Source organism: Rhinoderma darwinii (assembly GCF_050947455.1).
Source record: "Rhinoderma darwinii isolate aRhiDar2 chromosome 5 unlocalized genomic scaffold, aRhiDar2.hap1 SUPER_5_unloc_48, whole genome shotgun sequence".
Classification (NCBI taxonomy): domain Eukaryota; kingdom Metazoa; phylum Chordata; class Amphibia; order Anura; family Rhinodermatidae; genus Rhinoderma; species Rhinoderma darwinii.
The window spans coordinates 662,806-675,195 of NW_027461807.1; the positions used below are offsets into that span (position 1 = coordinate 662,806).

Below are 12,390 nucleotides of genomic sequence, written 5' to 3' on the forward strand. Positions count from 1 at the left end.
CTTACTTCTTCTTGGAAATGTAGGGACGACAGTACATTCCATCACATCCATCTAGTGTACACAGGTAGGTCCATTGTGGCGGGCGGGCTGCTTTAATGGCTGTTTGCTGTTCCCCCTACTCCACTCCACTATTTGACTGTGGTGCTGCATCAATCAATCAGTGGCTGGCTCAGGTGCAGCTCTTTAACCTACCTAAAAGGGAGGGCGGAGAGAAGACAAGGAAGGTGAATGAGCTGTTCCAATGTGAAATGCCGGAAACACAGAAACACAGAAGACACACACACACACACACACACACACACACACACACACACACACACACACACACACACACACACACACACACACACACACACACAACAAGAGGTGGCAATGTATTAATTAATTGCATTTAATAAATGAGCTCATTATCACACATGACTGTACAAATGCATTGTCCAACAGGTGTTGAAATAATGGGATTAAAAGGGGAGATCCCATCAGAAAGACAAAAACAATAGCAAACACAAATAGCACTTTTGGAATCTGATTTTAGTCAACACATAAGGGAAGGGTGCACCGGTCCTGGAAATACTGCAATACCAGGTCAATGCGTGGAGTGGACAGAGCAAGCTCTATTTCCATCTCCCTGTTCTAAAAATCCATTTAATATATGGTCCCCAGATAGGGGACGTATCAGATATTAAACTGATAAGAACAGATACTACACTTGATCTTAGCCAAAAGGCCGAGAAGCGATAACCCGAGCGGCCCTTGCCTTGCCCGAGCCTGTCCCATACTGCTGTTCACCCCTTGCAGCGATTGATTCAGCCTACTCCTAGGCAATTCCATGGGGCCCTGCAGGCTCACACACATTTACAGCTACTAAGCGGGAGGGAGGTGAATAAAGGCCGGAGAGGAAGCTACACAGGATTTGCTTCTTTTGCTTGCACCACAATGCAGTGCTGAAAGAGGAGGAATCTACATAAAAACGCCTTCCTGGCAACGCCCAAATGCCCTCCTGCCATGCAGATAAACACTGGCAGCGGCAGCAAGTGCATGCCCACAGCCACCCCTTGTTCCTTCACACCTTGTATCAGCTGTAATCCAGTCCAGTCCAGTCCAGTGCTGCCTGCTGAGCAGCACTGACCAACACTGCCTGGGCCCAGGCTTTTATCTCTGAGGCAGGCCCCATTATGATGTCAGAAAGCTGGCTCTGGAATCCTGAGGGCTCCACTATGACACGTGCAAAGTTCCGTCTGAACTTTATATAAGACGGTGCGGCTCAGTCAGTCACTCAGTGTTGCCTGAGAGGGCAACACTGCAACAGCCGGCCGCCAGGCTGTCTTTTTTTTGCACATTTATTTGCCTCCAGGAGGCCACAAGAGGGAGACAAGGGACTGCAAAATGGAAAATAGGCATCCACCAACTTTACAGACAACTTCTCTTTGCTCCTACAACCTCCATCCTTGCACAGTTTGTTATTCTTCCAGGTAACATAGTAACAAATCCAAATTGCTGCTCTCTTTGTAGGCAAGCAAGGGTTTGTTGCAACTGCAATTCTTACTTCTTCTTGGAAATGTAGGGACGACAGTACATTCCATCACATCCATCTAGTGTACACAGGTAGGTCCATTGTGGCGGGCGGGCTGCTTTAATGGCTGTTTGCTGTTCCCCCTACTCCACTCCACTATTTGACTGTGGTGCTGCATCAATCAATCAGTGGCTGGCTCAGGTGCAGCTCTTTAACCTACCTAAAAGGGAGGGCGGAGAGAAGACAAGGAAGGTGAATGAGCTGTTCCAATGTGAAATGCCGGAAACACAGAAACACAGAAGACACACACACACACACACACACACACACACACACACACACACACACACACACAACAAGAGGTGGCAATGTATTAATTAATTGCATTTAATAAATGAGCTCATTATCACACATGACTGTACAAATGCATTGTCCAACAGGTGTTGAAATAATGGGATTAAAAGGGGAGATCCCATCAGAAAGACAAAAACAATAGCAAACACAAATAGCACTTTTGGAATCTGATTTTAGTCAACACATAAGGGAAGGGTGCACCGGTCCTGGAAATACTGCAATACCAGGTCAATGCGTGGAGTGGACAGAGCAAGCTCTATTTCCATCTCCCTGTTCTAAAAATCCATTTAATATATGGTCCCCAGATAGGGGACGTATCAGATATTAAACTGATAAGAACAGATTTTTTTTTTTTTTTTTTTTTTTTTTCATTCAGATCACGTCTTAAAAATCATAAAATTCAAAATAAAAAAGACTTAGATCATCACAATGAAAACTGAAAACGTACAATTAATTTTTGTTTTCCTCTTTCCTTTTTTTTCCTTAAGAAATCAAAAAAACATTCCTTTTTTAACAGCAATAGTTCCTAACATATCCACTAGATGTTCCTGCAAATCATTACCATCCCACTCACAGTTTACAATGCACGTTAACCACGTTGGCACACCATACCTTTCAAGAAACCCTGGTAAATTTTCTCTTACACAGAGCCGCACCCTCCTCCGCATTTTTTCAAAATTAATTTTACTACGTAACTGCTCTACTTCTTCCAATAACCTGTCTCTTTCTGCTCTTTCCTCTTCTGAAATGACACTTTTTTTCTTTCTCTCTGCTTTTTTCCTTTTTTTCTCATCACTTTGCCCACTTCCTTCCAATTTGTGAAGCTTGCCTTCTTCCAAACTAACTTCCGCTTCCTTTCTTTTGACTATCTTCTTATTTTCCTCTTGTACCTCACGTTTGCTTTTCTTTGGGCACGATTTGAATATGTGCCCCTCCTCTCCACACATATTACATACTTTCCCTTTCTGACATTCATTATACTTATGTCCCTCTTGCAGACATTTTGTACACATTACTTTCTCACAGGCTTCTCTCTCATGACCATACTCTTTACAATTCAAACAAAACATATCCATTCCAAGAAAAAATAAATTTCCACACGCACTTCCAATCTTGAACCGCGCTGGAGGAAACAATAGGTTTCTAGATTCACCAATTCTCACAAATTTACAAAGAAATTTCCACTTCCCAGTCCAAAATCCAAAAGGGTTAAACACTTTCCCCTTTCCCACCACCTCCTCACAAAACTTATTGAGAAATAACTTAATGTCCTCTTCATCCACGTAAGGCGAAAACATTTTTACAACCACCAACTTTTTGTTTGGCACAAAATGTGGTGTTACCTTCACACCCACAAGTCTTGGGTCCCTTTTACCTTCCTTCAAGCGTTCTAAAAAGACAGCATAAATTTCTTCTGTGGCGAAGGTAACGTCAAAGCACCCTCTCCTCGGATAGTCCATCACCGCCAAAATGCATGATCTCTCCAGCTGAAAGAAATCCAACAAAAGAACCTTTGTGATGAACTCCAGATCCTTCCTTTGTCGCTCAGATTCCTCCACGAAAAACCGGACAGCATTCCTGGTACGCATATATTCGGGAATTTCCTCCATCCTGCTCCAAACGAATTCCAGCAATCTCCAAAGAATACCTTCAGTACCGAAGTACCAGGCAGGTGATCGCTCCCCGTTGCCCTGGACTAATCCTCCTCCCCAATAGCAGCAGAGGGGTGAAGTCTCTCCTAAGAGAAACGATCCCCCCAGGCCAAGGAAAAGGGTACCAGGGCACCTCCTGACCAAGAAACAAGGCAATACCCTAAAGTACTACACTTGATCTTAGCCAAAAGGCCGAGAAGCGATAACCCGAGCGGCCCTTGCCTTGCCCGAGCCTGTCCCATACTGCTGTTCACCCCTTGCAGCGATTGATTCAGCCTACTCCTAGGCAATTCCATGGGGCCCTGCAGGCTCACACACATTTACAGCTACTAAGCGGGAGGGAGGTGAATAAAGGCCGGAGAGGAAGCTACACAGGATTTGCTTCTTTTGCTTGCACCACAATGCAGTGCTGAAAGAGGAGGAATCTACATAAAAACGCCTTCCTGGCAACGCCCAAATGCCCTCCTGCCATGCAGATAAACACTGGCAGCGGCAGCAAGTGCATGCCCACAGCCACCCCTTGTTCCTTCACACCTTGTATCAGCTGTAATCCAGTCCAGTCCAGTCCAGTGCTGCCTGCTGAGCAGCACTGACCAACACTGCCTGGGCCCAGGCTTTTATCTCTGAGGCAGGCCCCATTATGATGTCAGAAAGCTGGCTCTGGAATCCTGAGGGCTCCACTATGACACGTGCAAAGTTCCGTCTGAACTTTATATAAGACGGTGCGGCTCAGTCAGTCACTCAGTGTTGCCTGAGAGGGCAACACTGCAACAGCCGGCCGCCAGGCTGTCTTTTTTTTGCACATTTATTTGCCTCCAGGAGGCCACAAGAGGGAGACAAGGGACTGCAAAATGGAAAATAGGCATCCACCAACTTTACAGACAACTTCTCTTTGCTCCTACAACCTCCATCCTTGCACAGTTTGTTATTCTTCCAGGTAACATAGTAACAAATCCAAATTGCTGCTCTCTTTGTAGGCAAGCAAGGGTTTGTTGCAACTGCAATTCTTACTTCTTCTTGGAAATGTAGGGACGACAGTACATTCCATCACATCCATCTAGTGTACACAGGTAGGTCCATTGTGGCGGGCGGGCTGCTTTAATGGCTGTTTGCTGTTCCCCCTACTCCACTCCACTATTTGACTGTGGTGCTGCATCAATCAATCAGTGGCTGGCTCAGGTGCAGCTCTTTAACCTACCTAAAAGGGAGGGCGGAGAGAAGACAAGGAAGGTGAATGAGCTGTTCCAATGTGAAATGCCGGAAACACAGAAACACAGAAGACACACACACACACACACACACACACACACACACACACACACACACACACAACAAGAGGTGGCAATGTATTAATTAATTGCATTTAATAAATGAGCTCATTATCACACATGACTGTACAAATGCATTGTCCAACAGGTGTTGAAATAATGGGATTAAAAGGGGAGATCCCATCAGAAAGACAAAAACAATAGCAAACACAAATAGCACTTTTGGAATCTGATTTTAGTCAACACATAAGGGAAGGGTGCACCGGTCCTGGAAATACTGCAATACCAGGTCAATGCGTGGAGTGGACAGAGCAAGCTCTATTTCCATCTCCCTGTTCTAAAAATCCATTTAATATATGGTCCCCAGATAGGGGACGTATCAGATATTAAACTGATAAGAACAGATACTACACTTGATCTTAGCCAAAAGGCCGAGAAGCGATAACCCGAGCGGCCCTTGCCTTGCCCGAGCCTGTCCCATACTGCTGTTCACCCCTTGCAGCGATTGATTCAGCCTACTCCTAGGCAATTCCATGGGGCCCTGCAGGCTCACACACATTTACAGCTACTAAGCGGGAGGGAGGTGAATAAAGGCCGGAGAGGAAGCTACACAGGATTTGCTTCTTTTGCTTGCACCACAATGCAGTGCTGAAAGAGGAGGAATCTACATAAAAACGCCTTCCTGGCAACGCCCAAATGCCCTCCTGCCATGCAGATAAACACTGGCAGCGGCAGCAAGTGCATGCCCACAGCCACCCCTTGTTCCTTCACACCTTGTATCAGCTGTAATCCAGTCCAGTCCAGTCCAGTGCTGCCTGCTGAGCAGCACTGACCAACACTGCCTGGGCCCAGGCTTTTATCTCTGAGGCAGGCCCCATTATGATGTCAGAAAGCTGGCTCTGGAATCCTGAGGGCTCCACTATGACACGTGCAAAGTTCCGTCTGAACTTTATATAAGACGGTGCGGCTCAGTCAGTCACTCAGTGTTGCCTGAGAGGGCAACACTGCAACAGCCGGCCGCCAGGCTGTCTTTTTTTTGCACATTTATTTGCCTCCAGGAGGCCACAAGAGGGAGACAAGGGACTGCAAAATGGAAAATAGGCATCCACCAACTTTACAGACAACTTCTCTTTGCTCCTACAACCTCCATCCTTGCACAGTTTGTTATTCTTCCAGGTAACATAGTAACAAATCCAAATTGCTGCTCTCTTTGTAGGCAAGCAAGGGTTTGTTGCAACTGCAATTCTTACTTCTTCTTGGAAATGTAGGGACGACAGTACATTCCATCACATCCATCTAGTGTACACAGGTAGGTCCATTGTGGCGGGCGGGCTGCTTTAATGGCTGTTTGCTGTTCCCCCTACTCCACTCCACTATTTGACTGTGGTGCTGCATCAATCAATCAGTGGCTGGCTCAGGTGCAGCTCTTTAACCTACCTAAAAGGGAGGGCGGAGAGAAGACAAGGAAGGTGAATGAGCTGTTCCAATGTGAAATGCCGGAAACACAGAAACACAGAAGACACACACACACACACACACACACACACACACACACACACACACACACACACACACACACACACACACACAACAAGAGGTGGCAATGTATTAATTAATTGCATTTAATAAATGAGCTCATTATCACACATGACTGTACAAATGCATTGTCCAACAGGTGTTGAAATAATGGGATTAAAAGGGGAGATCCCATCAGAAAGACAAAAACAATAGCAAACACAAATAGCACTTTTGGAATCTGATTTTAGTCAACACATAAGGGAAGGGTGCACCGGTCCTGGAAATACTGCAATACCAGGTCAATGCGTGGAGTGGACAGAGCAAGCTCTATTTCCATCTCCCTGTTCTAAAAATCCATTTAATATATGGTCCCCAGATAGGGGACGTATCAGATATTAAACTGATAAGAACAGATACTACACTTGATCTTAGCCAAAAGGCCGAGAAGCGATAACCCGAGCGGCCCTTGCCTTGCCCGAGCCTGTCCCATACTGCTGTTCACCCCTTGCAGCGATTGATTCAGCCTACTCCTAGGCAATTCCATGGGGCCCTGCAGGCTCACACACATTTACAGCTACTAAGCGGGAGGGAGGTGAATAAAGGCCGGAGAGGAAGCTACACAGGATTTGCTTCTTTTGCTTGCACCACAATGCAGTGCTGAAAGAGGAGGAATCTACATAAAAACGCCTTCCTGGCAACGCCCAAATGCCCTCCTGCCATGCAGATAAACACTGGCAGCGGCAGCAAGTGCATGCCCACAGCCACCCCTTGTTCCTTCACACCTTGTATCAGCTGTAATCCAGTCCAGTCCAGTCCAGTGCTGCCTGCTGAGCAGCACTGACCAACACTGCCTGGGCCCAGGCTTTTATCTCTGAGGCAGGCCCCATTATGATGTCAGAAAGCTGGCTCTGGAATCCTGAGGGCTCCACTATGACACGTGCAAAGTTCCGTCTGAACTTTATATAAGACGGTGCGGCTCAGTCAGTCACTCAGTGTTGCCTGAGAGGGCAACACTGCAACAGCCGGCCGCCAGGCTGTCTTTTTTTTGCACATTTATTTGCCTCCAGGAGGCCACAAGAGGGAGACAAGGGACTGCAAAATGGAAAATAGGCATCCACCAACTTTACAGACAACTTCTCTTTGCTCCTACAACCTCCATCCTTGCACAGTTTGTTATTCTTCCAGGTAACATAGTAACAAATCCAAATTGCTGCTCTCTTTGTAGGCAAGCAAGGGTTTGTTGCAACTGCAATTCTTACTTCTTCTTGGAAATGTAGGGACGACAGTACATTCCATCACATCCATCTAGTGTACACAGGTAGGTCCATTGTGGCGGGCGGGCTGCTTTAATGGCTGTTTGCTGTTCCCCCTACTCCACTCCACTATTTGACTGTGGTGCTGCATCAATCAATCAGTGGCTGGCTCAGGTGCAGCTCTTTAACCTACCTAAAAGGGAGGGCGGAGAGAAGACAAGGAAGGTGAATGAGCTGTTCCAATGTGAAATGCCGGAAACACAGAAACACAGAAGACACACACACACACACACACACACACACACACACACACACACACACACACACACACACACAACAAGAGGTGGCAATGTATTAATTAATTGCATTTAATAAATGAGCTCATTATCACACATGACTGTACAAATGCATTGTCCAACAGGTGTTGAAATAATGGGATTAAAAGGGGAGATCCCATCAGAAAGACAAAAACAATAGCAAACACAAATAGCACTTTTGGAATCTGATTTTAGTCAACACATAAGGGAAGGGTGCACCGGTCCTGGAAATACTGCAATACCAGGTCAATGCGTGGAGTGGACAGAGCAAGCTCTATTTCCATCTCCCTGTTCTAAAAATCCATTTAATATATGGTCCCCAGATAGGGGACGTATCAGATATTAAACTGATAAGAACAGATACTACACTTGATCTTAGCCAAAAGGCCGAGAAGCGATAACCCGAGCGGCCCTTGCCTTGCCCGAGCCTGTCCCATACTGCTGTTCACCCCTTGCAGCGATTGATTCAGCCTACTCCTAGGCAATTCCATGGGGCCCTGCAGGCTCACACACATTTACAGCTACTAAGCGGGAGGGAGGTGAATAAAGGCCGGAGAGGAAGCTACACAGGATTTGCTTCTTTTGCTTGCACCACAATGCAGTGCTGAAAGAGGAGGAATCTACATAAAAACGCCTTCCTGGCAACGCCCAAATGCCCTCCTGCCATGCAGATAAACACTGGCAGCGGCAGCAAGTGCATGCCCACAGCCACCCCTTGTTCCTTCACACCTTGTATCAGCTGTAATCCAGTCCAGTCCAGTCCAGTGCTGCCTGCTGAGCAGCACTGACCAACACTGCCTGGGCCCAGGCTTTTATCTCTGAGGCAGGCCCCATTATGATGTCAGAAAGCTGGCTCTGGAATCCTGAGGGCTCCACTATGACACGTGCAAAGTTCCGTCTGAACTTTATATAAGACGGTGCGGCTCAGTCAGTCACTCAGTGTTGCCTGAGAGGGCAACACTGCAACAGCCGGCCGCCAGGCTGTCTTTTTTTTGCACATTTATTTGCCTCCAGGAGGCCACAAGAGGGAGACAAGGGACTGCAAAATGGAAAATAGGCATCCACCAACTTTACAGACAACTTCTCTTTGCTCCTACAACCTCCATCCTTGCACAGTTTGTTATTCTTCCAGGTAACATAGTAACAAATCCAAATTGCTGCTCTCTTTGTAGGCAAGCAAGGGTTTGTTGCAACTGCAATTCTTACTTCTTCTTGGAAATGTAGGGACGACAGTACATTCCATCACATCCATCTAGTGTACACAGGTAGGTCCATTGTGGCGGGCGGGCTGCTTTAATGGCTGTTTGCTGTTCCCCCTACTCCACTCCACTATTTGACTGTGGTGCTGCATCAATCAATCAGTGGCTGGCTCAGGTGCAGCTCTTTAACCTACCTAAAAGGGAGGGCGGAGAGAAGACAAGGAAGGTGAATGAGCTGTTCCAATGTGAAATGCCGGAAACACAGAAACACAGAAGACACACACACACACACACACACACACACACACACACACACACACACACACACACACACACACAACAAGAGGTGGCAATGTATTAATTAATTGCATTTAATAAATGAGCTCATTATCACACATGACTGTACAAATGCATTGTCCAACAGGTGTTGAAATAATGGGATTAAAAGGGGAGATCCCATCAGAAAGACAAAAACAATAGCAAACACAAATAGCACTTTTGGAATCTGATTTTAGTCAACACATAAGGGAAGGGTGCACCGGTCCTGGAAATACTGCAATACCAGGTCAATGCGTGGAGTGGACAGAGCAAGCTCTATTTCCATCTCCCTGTTCTAAAAATCCATTTAATATATGGTCCCCAGATAGGGGACGTATCAGATATTAAACTGATAAGAACAGATTTTTTTTTAAGTTGGCTACCCCTTTTCAGGGGTGTCAATGATTTATTTCATGATAAAAAATACAGTTTACAATAAAACCAACTTTTGTACAAATGAATAACAATAAAATCAATATTTCATTGCATTACATTACATAAAAGGGACATGGTGGCAAATCTTTATATGTTGGAGTTCCATTCTTTCACAAACCATTTATTAAGAAGGGTGGCATTTCTTTTTTTGTCTAATAAATAATAAATGTACATTTCGCTAAAACAAAGACCTAAAACATCATCAGTAGATAAAACATCGTGCTTAAAAATCAGGATGTTCCTGGCCTTCCATAGAGCTTCTTTGGCGCAATTCATCGTCTTCCACGCTATTATCTTTTGGCTCGCGGTTGGGCATCCAAATAGTCCATATAAAATATCTTCATAATTCAAGTCTTTCAGGTCTGCCATCTTTACCAAAAGAGGGAATATTTTTTTCCAAAATTTCTTCGCAAAATCACACGTCCAAAAAATGTGTCGAATCGTTTCCTCGGCCTGGCAGCCTTCCCTCGGGCAGACGGCAGACCTCGCGAGCCTCCTTCTGTATTGGAATGCCCGGCATGGAAGACATTGATGAATGCAGCTCCAGGCCAGGTCCATCTGTGTATTAAAAAGATAAAACACATTAATAATTTTGAAGATAAAAGCACTTCGTTCCTCATTAAAATTCTCAATCCTGCTGACCGTCTCACTTTCTCTTAGGTCTTTAATTAATTTTTTACTATTTTTCAGCTCATTTACATTTTTTCCCTTCAGGTTGAATAAGGTCACTATCTTTTCTAAAATCACATAGTTTATTGAGAGTTTAAAAGCGTAAGGTGAGGATAAAACAATGTTGAACCACCCAAACCTTCGCATTAAAAACCCTGTATTAAAACGTAAAAAATAGGACCAATAATGTTCTTTAAAAAGGGAATTAAAACAGAAACTGAAGAACTTGATTAAAAGAAACCTGTTAAAATTCGGAAAATCTTTGCCACCCTTCGGTTTGGATTTCATCACAATCTCTCTTTTAAGTTTCTCCATTCTGGAACTCCAAAAGAAGGTAAAACATGCTTTAGTAATTTTTTGCAATAAAACCGTGGGGGGAGGGAAAACCATACTGAGATATAAAAGCAGGGGTAAAATGACCATTTTAATAATTAAAACTTTTCCCTCCATGGTAAGTTTTCTCATGTTCCACATACATATTTTTTGATTTACCTTCTGCGCCACCATGTCCCAACTGATAAAACCATTATCGCACTCACTGAAGGAGACACCTAAAATCGTAATATTATCTGACACAGGGACGGGTATGTCTCTAAAAGCCATGCTTCCTATATTTAAAATATTACTTTTGTCGAAGTTCACCTTAAAACCGGAAGCACAGCAATAAAACTCAATTTGTCTGAGGGTTCTCTGAAGCGACAGGGTGTCCCTGCAAAAAACCGCTACATCGTCCATGTACCCCACTGCTTTAGCCTCTACGCCGCCACCCCCGGGCAGGGGGACTCCACGTATTAACTTATCGCGGCGAATTGTACACAGTAGAGGCTCTAATGCGCAAATAAAAAGCAGTGGGGACAAGGGACACCCCTGCTTCACCCCTGAGTCTAAAATCACGTCCTGTGTCTTAAAACCATTCACTAAAATTTTGCTTGTGCAATCTTTATAAAAGGCTTTAAGTGATAATAAAAATCCTTCAGGTATACCCATACGCTCTAAAACCTTAAAAAGATAAAAATGAGAGACACGGTCGAACGCCTTCTCGAAGTCTATAGATAAAATGGCTAATTTACCTCTTCTAGACCTCGTGTCCTCAATCACATCTTTTACCAGGTTAAGATTATCCCAGATGCTGCGGCCTGGCACCCCACACACCTGGTTAGAGTGTACAATGTGGGGTATTATGGCTTTTAATCTATTTGCGCACACTTTTGCCATTATTTTATAGTCGCTATTCAGAAGGGTTATTGGTCTCCAGTTCTTCAAAACTGCGATGTCACCTTTCTTATGTAGCAGGGAGACCTCACCCTTCCGCCAGGACTTAGGCAGCATCTTGGAATTAAAAACTTCATAAAAAAGGCTAAAAAGATCCTCTTTTAAAATGTCATAAAATTTGACATAAAACTCACTGGGTATACCGTCCGGTCCGGGAACTTTTCCGGCTTTAAAACTCTTTACCGTTTCTAAAACCTCCTGCTCCGTCAGCTCCTGTAATAAAAAATTCTGGGAGACAGGGTCTAAAACAGTAGTAATCTCCTTCAGTGAGTCACGCATAAAATTATGATCCACAGTTTTAACACTAAAAAGGTCAGCATAAAACTCATGAACTTTACTTAAAATACCCTGTACATCTGACACACCTTCAATATTTTTAATAATAGCCTTTTTATTGTTAATTTTTTTAAAAAAATACCTGGAGCAGGTCTCGTTCTCCTCCACATGCTGAATTTTGGAACGAAAAATGATTTCTTTGCCTTTCTGCTCCAGGCACTGAGCTATTTCTTTTTTTAAATTAGTGATGTCAGTTTTAACGTCAATTTCATTATCTCTCATCTTGTACAGGGTCTGCAGACGGGTGCTGAGAATTTTAAAAAAAGCATGTTTTTCTCTGGCTTTC

At 44.5% G+C, this 12,390-nt stretch overlaps 4 non-coding genes and 3 pseudogenes across 4 annotated transcripts; all 7 read right to left on the bottom strand.

The window, feature by feature from the left end:
- Positions 1 to 548: 548 nt before the first annotated feature.
- Positions 549 to 739, bottom strand: LOC142695581 (U2 spliceosomal RNA). Its single transcript, XR_012863679.1, has one exon. It is a non-coding gene; the product is annotated as a U2 spliceosomal RNA (small nuclear RNA).
- Positions 740 to 2,057: 1,318 nt separating this feature from the next.
- Positions 2,058 to 2,262, bottom strand: LOC142695670 (U2 spliceosomal RNA; annotated as a pseudogene).
- A 1,350-nt stretch (positions 2,263 to 3,612) lies between these two features.
- On the bottom strand, positions 3,613 to 3,723 carry LOC142695732 (U2 spliceosomal RNA; annotated as a pseudogene).
- Positions 3,724 to 5,039: 1,316 nt separating this feature from the next.
- On the bottom strand, positions 5,040 to 5,230 carry LOC142695582 (U2 spliceosomal RNA). Its single transcript, XR_012863680.1, has one exon. It is a non-coding gene; the product is annotated as a U2 spliceosomal RNA (small nuclear RNA).
- Positions 5,231 to 6,566: 1,336 nt separating this feature from the next.
- On the bottom strand, positions 6,567 to 6,757 carry LOC142695583 (U2 spliceosomal RNA). The gene has a single exon (XR_012863681.1). It is a non-coding gene; the product is annotated as a U2 spliceosomal RNA (small nuclear RNA).
- Positions 6,758 to 8,083: 1,326 nt separating this feature from the next.
- On the bottom strand, positions 8,084 to 8,274 carry LOC142695584 (U2 spliceosomal RNA). The gene has a single exon (XR_012863682.1). It is a non-coding gene; the product is annotated as a U2 spliceosomal RNA (small nuclear RNA).
- A 1,328-nt stretch (positions 8,275 to 9,602) lies between these two features.
- On the bottom strand, positions 9,603 to 9,771 carry LOC142695704 (U2 spliceosomal RNA; annotated as a pseudogene).
- Between the last annotated feature and the right edge of the window lie 2,619 nt (positions 9,772 to 12,390).